The sequence below is a fragment of the Rutidosis leptorrhynchoides genome, chromosome 1, assembly GCF_046630445.1.
Source record: "Rutidosis leptorrhynchoides isolate AG116_Rl617_1_P2 chromosome 1, CSIRO_AGI_Rlap_v1, whole genome shotgun sequence".
In the NCBI taxonomy this organism is placed as follows: Eukaryota; Viridiplantae; Streptophyta; class Magnoliopsida; order Asterales; family Asteraceae; genus Rutidosis; species Rutidosis leptorrhynchoides.
Window position 1 is genome coordinate 506053056 of NC_092333.1, and position 11006 is coordinate 506064061.

An 11006-nucleotide genomic window follows, 5' to 3' on the forward strand; every position below is an offset into this window, starting at 1 on the left:
ATATTTTTTATAATTTGATTTTGTTAATTTCTAGTGTATTTAGAGTTAAATTGTTAGTATTTTATGCATGAATAACCTAGATTGATGCTATTTAACATAATTTGAAGTCAAAAACTTCAAAAATTTTAGAAATCTAGGGTTTGTGTTCTTGAGCAATTTGGGACTTTTTGATATAAACAAGTTATGGCCGATTTTTATCATGAATTATTGCTAAATTAAGTAGTATAACATGTTTAGGTAGCTAAATGATCCAAACATTGATCCTAAACATGATTTTTGGAGATTAAAGTGGACTTTTTAAGTGCAAAATTCATGAACTTGATTAATTTGATATAATTGCCATTTGAGACTTGTTTAATTGTTAGTAATGACTATTTTGACATGTTATTTGAGTTAAATGCTTATGAACTTTGTCTACATTTTCATATGTGCTTATTTGAAAAAGTGTAGAATTGTAAAAAAAAATGTGAAAATGTGTATAAGTTTAATTTTGATTTAACATGTTATTGTGATTGTTTTAAGTTGTTATTTTGCTAACACTAATGCATATTTGGATGCACAAATTTTATGTTTAATGTGTTTTGCAGAGAGCCGATACTGGAGGTTCATCATCATCATCATCATCATCATCATCTAGACGACCTGCTCCAGTTTCTAAACCAGAACCTGAACAAGTACAACAACAGGAACAACAACAACAACCTGATCAACATGTACCTTATTATGATCCACTACAGTTTGTTAATGAATTCATAGTATTTCCGATGCATCCGCCTGTAGAATACCCAACGATTCCTGAACACACGTTGCATCCTAATCTGAGATTTGATAGACGATTGAGAGATTACCCGGCATATCAAAGTAATAAATTCAAATTAGTAACAAAAGAGGTAGAGGTGCCTAGGGTAATTGATTGGGATCCTTTGGAAAGGGTCCAACTAGCTGACCGTGTTAGGGAGCATCTGATTCAAAGGTAAGGCAGTTCTTCTTTTACTGATTGGGAACGATTATTCACCATTCGTAGACCTGTATATAAGGAATGGTGTGTAGAAATTATGAGTACTATAGCGTTAAATGTAGATGTAGATAGATTAGATGATAGAAGTTTTCTTAGGTTTATACTTGGCGGTAGGATGTAGATGTCCATGCTGGACATGGCTAGGGCATTACAGATATATACGCCCGCTGAATTGCTACTACCCGATTGTATGAATTTGATTTATCGTAGTGAAAGGGTAGATAGGAATTTTGACGCAAACGCCGTCTGGAGGCGTATGTCAGACTATAATGTTTTTGGGCGGGGAGGAACACATACCTACTTACATATTAACAGAGCCGAGCTTCGTATAATTCATAGATTTTTGGCTAACTCGATTACACAGAGAGGTCACAACAAGGAAAAATTAACCTTACATGATTTATTTTACCTAAAGTGTATTCGAGACCCAAGAGGCTTTGTTAATATCCCTTACTGTGTTGGTTTTTATTTATCTAAGATGGTTGAAGGAATACAGGAAGGGGGGATTATAGGAGGAGGTATTTTTGTTACTCTCATTGGAGAGTATTTAGGTGTAGATAAGAACCAAGGGGGTCCACTTTTGGAATGTAGGGAACAGGTTGAGCTTTTAGGATTGAGGGTTTATGCGGGTGCTAAGGTATTGAAGAGTAGACGCAACCAGGCAATACCCTATGTAGGTAGTCATCCGCAGGTAGAAAGAGGATCAGACGAGGAGATGGAGGAAGCGGATGACATTAGGGATGTCATTAGGGAGGCTATGACTGATGTCTACCAGCGTGTAGATGAGGTAGACATGACAAACGCGGAGAGATTTCGTCGGATGGAGCAGTAGCAAGCCCGGAATGATTTCGAGCATTCCAGGCAACGACAGCATGATAGATGGGACTATCATCAGCGTCAGATTATGAGCCGGCTATCACCTCAGGATCACTACGTCCCGACCCGACCCGCTTACTATCCTCAACACCAGCCCGAGATGAGACCACCTTATACACTCTACGACCCTAACTAGGCATACCAGTACACCTATCACCAACCATGGAACCCAGACGATGACATGAACTGGAACCCCTATCCATGATTGATTTAGTCCCGGTTGGTAATTTATATGATTTTTAATTTTTATTATTTCTGTTTATTTATGTTTAAACTTATGATATTGTGATACTTTTATTGTAATATTTAATATTTTTATTATGTTGTACTAATATTTCATATTTGATTTGAAAGTGAGATTTTAAGTCCCATTTCAAATTATCATGCATGTTTATATTTGTATTGTATGTATATTGTCGATTGTACAAAACAGGGTAAGACAGCGCATTTTAAAAGACTGGCATTAAGTTCAGCAAAAGCTAGTACTTTTGACGACAAAACGAAAAACAAATGTGATGTAACAACAAGACGGAATGAATAAATGATATGCACCATTTATCATTCAGCAAACAAACGCCAATATGTTTGGAAACTTTGGTAAAATTTAATCATTTTTCTACACTAATCACCCTCAATAATTTAAATTGTTACTGATTTCTTGCAAATGAGGGCATTGCAAGATCTTAAGTGTGGGAAGGGGTTAAATTCTTTCGGATTTTTAAAATTTTAAATTTAACACTTGGTTACCATTAAAAATACTAGTAACGCAGTAGTTGTATTAGAATCTAGTGCTCTCTGATAATAAAGAACAGCCCTAGTCTTATATACTGACTACCCAATTCTAGTAAAATTTGTCAAAATTTTTAATTAAATGAATTCAAAATCATGTTTATACATATTTATGAACGATAAAACTAGGTGTTAACACTGAAATTATTGTTATCTTGGAAAGGACATAAATTGAGAAACAAACTAAAATGTTAAGAATTCATTTAAAATGGAATAGAGGACAATAAAAAGGCAAATAAAAGAAAATAAAAGCCAAGTGTGGGAAAAATTTACCAAGTTATTTTGAACATATATCACATATTTTTGTACAAATAATTGAAGATACTTTTGTTTTGGATAAAATTAACCGTTTTACCCGATTTACTGTAATATATTTGAAAGAAAGATGGATCTACACGATGAATCAATTCCATCATTAAAAGGAAGTAAAGTCTTCCGAAAAAGAAACGCGCTTCTTGATTTAGGTCAGGAAGTTGTCGTCCAGACCAGCTGTAGGTTGACGAAAAATCTGGAAAAGTCATCTCTAAAATTAGCAGGAAATCCACGGACCTCAGCATCAAACAGGTTCGCCAAGTAGTCAGACTTATCCTAACCATGAGAGGATCTGTCTTGTAAAATGGGGAGAACGCCGTGCAAATTAGCTGGATAAGACTAATGAACCAGATCCCCAGAAAGATAATCTCCTTAAAGATCAAAAATCAGCTTTTAAGCCTGATATTACTCAATCCTAGAGATTGACCTTAAGGATTGAGAATTACAAACTCATGGAATTCGATGATATCTAAACTCGAGCTTGAACGAGAAAATAGTTTGATCAAAATTACAAACCGATTTGTTTTCTGAAAACCCATTTTTAATGCGTTCATTACCATTGAACGTAAAATCCTAGGAATTCACCTGGAATTCATTAGGTCACCTGAACCAAAATCGGGTGTCAACCGTAAGAACGGTGGTTGCATAGCATGGTCAAAGACAGGACCTTGTGCCAGACCGAAGAAAAATTATAAGGGTGAGCTTTACTATTGCTCCTACCAAGGATAGTAATTGCATCCGACACGTTATAGACCATAATTAAAAGCATGTCAGGGGACATTGCCTTAACAGTTGCTTGTTCAATGCTTTCCTTTACAACCGGATGGTAGTTTACCGAAAGGTAATATACGGAGCAAGTATACTGGACGTGTTGCTTTCCCAATACAAGGATAGCAAGTGGGTGACACAAAACCACAAGTTTTGAGCTAAAATTTTCAAATCTGAAACCCACCAAACCCACAAAAATATTTTGCAAACATCGGTGAAGGGTTATTCCTGAAAAACTTATCTAGGGTAAAAGCTAGATTTAATTTTCAAAAGATCAAATGTTTTCATAAAGATCCAATTTCCTTAAGGATCTAAATTTTCATAGTCATGTGGGACTGTAAACCACAACGTTACTACCATTGTTTATACCGCCGTATAGAAATCACTGATGTACAAAGTGTGAAGAATAAAGAAGTGATTCTAGTATTTTTATTTCAAGACTATATTGCTTGAGGACAAGCAACGCTCAAGTGTGGGAATATTTGATAATGCTAAAAACGAACATATATTTCATAGCATTATCCCTCAAAAAAGACAAGCTTTTAGTTGCAATTGTTCTATTTACAAGTGATATTCGTTTAAATAATAAAAAGATGAAGACAAAAGACAGATTTGACGAATTGAAGACGCAAATGACCAAAAAGCTCAAAAGTACAAAATACAATCAAAGAGGTTCCAATTATTGATTAGAAGCGTCTCAAAATTACAAGAGTACAAGAAGCAAAACGCAAAATACAAGATATTAAATTGTACGCAAGGACGTTCGAAAATCCGGAACCGGGACCAAAGTCAACTCTCAACGCTCAATGCAACGGACTAAAAATTACAAGTTAACTATGCACATAAATAAAATATAATATTTAAATAATTCTTATAATTATTTATATATTATATTAGTATTTATAAACGTCGGCAAGAAAGAAAACAAAGATATGTGACTTCTCCCAACTGGCCATACGATCGCATGGCCTGGAGGCACAAAAGCCATGCGATCGCATGGCTCTGAAATCCAGCCCAGGTCCTATAAATTCAACGCGTTTTGGCCAAAATAAACACATCTTTTTCTTTCTCTCTATCATACGATATATATATATATATATATATATATATATTATATTTTAATTTTAATTTTAATTTCTAATAATAAGGGTATGTTAGCGAATGTTGTAAGGGTGTAAGTCGAAATTCTGTCCGTGTAACGCTACGCTATTTTTAATCACTGTAAGTTATGGTTAATGTTATTTTTAATTTAATGTCTCGTAGCTAAGTTATTATTATGCTTATTTAATACCGAAGTAATCATGATGTTGGGCTAAAAATATTAAGATTGGGTAATTGGGCTTTGTACCATAATTGGGGTTTGGACAAAAGAACGACACTTGTGGAAATTAGACTATGGGCTATTAATGGGCTTTATATTTGTTTAACTAAATGATAGTTTGTTAATTTTAATATAAAGATTTACAATTGGACGTACCTAGAAATAACTATATACACTCGATCGGACACGATGGGCGGGATATTTATATGTACGAATAATCGTTCATTTAACCGGACACGGGAATGGATTAATAGTTAATAGACTTATTAAAACAGGGGTGAAATTATGTACAATGACACTTGGCATAATTGATAACAAAGTATTAAAACCTTGGGTTACACGCAGTCGATAACCTGGTGTAGTTATTAAACAAAGTATTAAAACCTTGTTACAGTTTAAGTCCCCAATTAGTTGGAATATTTGACTTCGGATATAAGGATAATTTGACGAGGACACTCGCACTTTATATTTATGACTGATGGACTGTTATGGATAAATAAGCACATATGAGATAATGTCAAGACCCGTCCTAATCCATCTGGATGAAGTCCATATCGATTATAAACGATTCACAACAGTTGATTACATCGCGAGGTACTTGACCTCTATATGATACATTTTACAAACATTGCATCCATTTTGAAAAGACAATCTTTCATTACATCTGAAGTTGACAGACATATATACCATTTCATTATATATCTAATTATAATTGACTTAATAATGATCTTGATAAACTCAACGACTCGAATGCAACGTCTTTTGAAATATGTCATGAATGACTCCAAGTAATATCTTTAAAATGATCAAATGCATAACGGAAGATTTCTTTCGTACCTGAGAATAAACATGCTTTCAAGTGTCAACCAAAAGGTTGGTGAGTTCATTAGTTTAGCATAAATAATCATTTCATAATTTTATTAGACCACAAGATTTCATATATCCAATTCTCATAAACATACGTCCCATACATAGAGACAAAAATATCATTCATATGGATTGAACACCTGGTAACCGACATTAACAATATGCATATAAGAATATCCTTATCATTCCGGGATCCTCCTTCGGACATGATATAAATTTCGAAGTACTAAAGCATCCGGTACTTTGGATGGGGCTTGTTGGGCCCGATAGATCTATCTTTAGAGTTCGCGTCAATTAGGGTGTCTGTTCCCTAATTCTTAGATTACCAGACTTAATAAAAAAGGGCATATTCGATTTCGATCATTCAACCATATAATGTAGTTTCAATTACTTGTATCCATTTAGTAAAACAGTTATAAAAGCAGCGCATGTATTCTCAGTCCCAAAAATGTAAAGAGTAAAAGGGAGCAAATGAACTCACGCATATAAATATTGTAAAACAGTTAATAAAGCATTTACATGTATTCTCAGCCCAAAAATGTAATGAGTAAAAAGGGAGTAAATGAAACTCACAGTACTGTATTTTGTAGTAAAAATACATATGACGACATTAAACAACTGAACAATGCAGAGTTGGCCTCGGATTCACGAACCTATATCATTTGTATATTTATTAATATACATAGTTGCAATCGAACATATATATATATATATATATATATATATATATATATATATATATATATATATATATATATATATATATATATATATATATATATATATATATATATATATATATGTATCTTTATTAATTATATCCTTTTTATATTAATAATATTTATATGTTTCATTTATTCATTTTATTATATATATATATATAAAAAATATATTAATTTTTGTTATGTTCTATGTATTTAATATATATATATATATATATATATCGTTTGTTTGTTAAAATATAGTAACTGATATATTATTTCTAATGGTAAAAATGTCAATAACTACAATACTTAATATTACTAATAAAGATAGTAAAGTTATTAATTTTTTTGTTAATAATAATATTTATGATAGTTTTTAATTATAAATTTTATAATGACAATAACTGTAGTAAAGTGAATAATTTAGTAATAATGGTAGTGAAAATAATAATTTTTTATATTAGTACAAAATACTTTTGTTAATAACAAAAATGATTCCTAAATGTTTTTAATACTTATATTAATGATAAAGATACTTTATGATATTCATAATAGGAATGATAATAATAATCATACATATGATATTAATGTTAATATTAATGATGATAATAACCATTTTTATAATAATACTACTAGTACATAATTATTTTACATATTGGTATCTATACTGATAATAACATTAATTAATACATAAAGTCATGCTAAAAATCTTAAAATTCGTCATACTTAACAATAATACTAACAATAATGATAATACTAACATAGTTAATAATAATAACTAACATAATAATGATAATAATATAACTTGTGTTAATGTTAATAATAATAACAATTTACTTAATACTAATAACCATAATTAATAATAATAATAATAATAATAATAATAATAATAATAATAATAATAATAATAATAATAATAATAATAATAATAATAAATAAAAGTAATAGGAATTGATAATAATAAAATTAAGGTAACTACCTTAATGTGTAGGCTTTTTCTAAAAAACATGTCACTGCCAGGATTCGAACCCCCGACACCTCGCTCACCCGAACACTCCTCTAACCATGGAACCGTTGCCCGTTTTCTGATTTATTCCTAACATAAAATTTTATAAACCGTTCCTGTTTTACTTCCCCCTTCTTCTCCATTTGATTAAACTGATGATCGACCATCTCATGTTCCAACTCAGATTAATTAATTCGATGTTTCATAAAAGACTTGTAAACAACTAAATAAATTGGAAAGCTAGTTATTAAATAAAAAAAATGAACTAAAACTGAATCCTACAGCCTGCTCTGCTGTTCGTAACTTTTCAAAAAAAAAAAATTGCTTTTTGATTTCTAAAACGTTTTAGCTTTTGATTCCTTCACAAACTATATTCTAAATTACTCCTATAAACTATTGGAGCCATCAATTGATCAAGAAACACTAAAACAAACCCGAATTTTAACATGAACAAATCAGTTGACTTTTTAAATAAGAACTTTGACTTCGAAATTAGAATTTGATAGAAAGAATTGGAGATCCAAACTTTGCAGAAAGATCAAGTAATATAATCCTAACAAAACCCCATTTACACTTTTTGAGTCTAATTCAAAAATTGAGCCTTTTAATTTTTCTTACACGATCAGAACAGTTTAGCTGTTCTTTCTTTTTTTTTTTTTAAATTGATAACTTGAAATTGTTACAGATATGTGGGATTGATAAATGAAAATGAAAGTATCGAATGAATTTCATGGGAAAAAAATAAATTACCTGATTGAAATAAATGAGATGAAGATGTCGACACAGTTTCATGGACAAAACAGAAAAACAGAATAATAATAAAAAATATCTTAACTGATTCGTGATCTGTATGTAATTACACCTATATATCTGTATTTTTATTTTATTTTATTTTTTTATATCTAAATCTAATATAAGTAATTATTAAATATAATAAAAATAATACTTGTTAATATTAATTATAATAACTATCATATTATCATCTCAATATTAATAACAATATTAAAGATCATAGTAATTTTTAAGTGTAATGTTAATAATACCTATAAAAATTATAACACTAATATGGATAATAACAATAATAATACTAATCACAATGATACTAATAATGATATTAGTTATAACAATATCAATATTATTAATGAGAATAATAATAATAATAATAACCATATAATAGCTTATAAATAACAAATTTATATATATATATATATATATATATATATATATATATATACCTATTTATATCTCATATTATAATTTATAATATTAATAATACAAATATTATTAATATTAACTTTAATAATAATGAAAGTGATGGTTATAATATTTTTGTAACATTTTAACTTGTACTTACATATAATATATTAACTTTTCACTATATTATATAATAACGTTTATTGTCTATTTAATGTTATAATATGTTAATAACTATAAATAGAAATTACATATATAGATTCATAATAATATATGTGTAGTTACATATATATGTATATATATTCGTTTTGATATTAACTTATTTGTTCTAACTATTATTTTATATTATGGATTCACTTAACTATATTATATTTTTATTATTTCAAATATATATATATATATATATATATATATATATATATATATATATATATATATTTACATTCATATGTATATAGATGTTACCTGCACAAAAATATTCGTGAATCATCGAGAACAGTCGAAGTTCAAATGAATATATGAAATAGTTCAAAATTTTAAGACTCAACATAACAGACTTTGCTTATCGTGTCGGAATTATATAAAGATTAAGTTTAAATTTGGTCGGAAATTCCCGGGTCATCACAGTACCTACCCGTTAAAGAAATTTCGTCCCGAAATTTGAGTGAGGTGGTCATGGCTTACAATAAAAATATTTTCATGACGAATATGAGTTGGTAAATTGAGTGTTATCATTATTGAGTAATATGGATAAAAATAACTCGATTATTCGAAGAGTACGAATGAAGCTATCACCAAAGGGTGAAATGAGTAGGTATAGATTCGTCATATCTTTTGACGTAGATAGGATCCGCTTTAAATGCGATCATCTGTCTTGATTACTCTGTCGGATATTTTACTACAAATCCACCCCCCTTCATTTCCTTATACTTCACACCTTCTATTCTTTCTTCTTTAATTAGTACTTTGAATCATTTGTCCATATGCTCCATCCAGTTCTGGTTCTCGATATACTCCTAACCTTTATATCTGTCATTCTTCTTTTCTACCTTCCACCGGAAGAATCTATTTACTTCTACTATACCCTTGGGTTTATAGTGTTTTTAATTCTCCCGTGTCTTTACGTTGCGATACGTATTGATATACACGGTTTGTAACTTATGTGTTGTTATAGGGCTTTATATTTTCCTTTAAATTTCAAAGTCCTTACTTCTGTCTTTAATAATCATTGTCATTCACAGTTAATGCTCTCTCCTATTTGCTGTGATTTATATCCCCCATTTCTATTTCGGAGATTCATTCTTTTGTTTTCTCTTCCCGACTTTAAATCAAGCGAATAATGGTCCAGAATTCGTAGATATAGAGTTTTGAATGATTATAATGTTCTAAGCAGGAAAGAACGTGATAGCACGATTTGATTTTCAAATTTATCAATATCACGGAAGATAGATCCATCAAGAATACATTTTCTTGATATGTTCAGAAGTTAAATAGAATGAAAGAGTTATGTAACATGATACATGATGACGGTATAATCTACTGTGAACCATCATCACGTCTCATTTGAAACTCAGCATGACTTACTGTAATATAATCACGTTGATCAACTGTCATTATATTATACTAACTCGTGCATCAGTTCCCAACACTACTTAAAAAACATTCATATTTTAAACTCGAAGGTTTACAGCATATAGAAACTAACAGTTTCTATATGATGTAACACTGATAGCTCGAAGAGATTAATGATTTCAGTTAAGAATAATTATAAAAATATCTTTAGAAATATGGAGAATATTTATAATGAAAGATACGATAATATCTTTGAATATCTAAGATCAGAGAATGATGGAGACTATTGTCTGCAAGGGTTTAGAGTAATGAGCAAGATATTCGCTAAAGACTTCGGCAGACATTGAATCATTTAGATTCTTTGAAATCAAACTTATTCTTTGTGATTTGTCCACGGCTTTCTTCATAGTTTCGCATAATCAGCTTTTCGGTACTAAATTTTCTCTTGAATGTTTCCAATATAATGATATACAGGAAGCACAAAGAGGTATATAATTTCAGACGAGAATATTTATGAAAATATCCTCAGAAATATCGAAGATATTGATGAGGATATTTTTGGAATTTCTAACTTCGATG